The following is a 305-nucleotide window of genomic DNA, read 5'->3' on the forward strand; positions in this document are numbered from 1 at the left end:
TTCTTGTAAAATTGCGACTGTTATTTAGTAAAATTCCAACTTTCATCATAATATTGCACAAATGTTCAGTTTTTCTTCTAAAATTTTGACTTGTGTTGAGTAAAATGACACATTTGATTACAATACTGCCAAAATCGTAAGTTTTTCTTGTGAAATTGTGACCTTTTTCTTGTGAAATTCCAACTCATTTTTCACAACAAGCTTTTGTATATTTGCATAGTATGTATATATTATTAATGTTGTAAATACACATCTTTATATATCTAGAAAGGGTGGTCTTAAAGGGAGGCATTTTTCAGAGGTCT

Source organism: Nerophis lumbriciformis, linkage group LG06 (assembly GCF_033978685.3).
Source record: "Nerophis lumbriciformis linkage group LG06, RoL_Nlum_v2.1, whole genome shotgun sequence".
Classification (NCBI taxonomy): Eukaryota; Metazoa; Chordata; class Actinopteri; order Syngnathiformes; family Syngnathidae; genus Nerophis; species Nerophis lumbriciformis.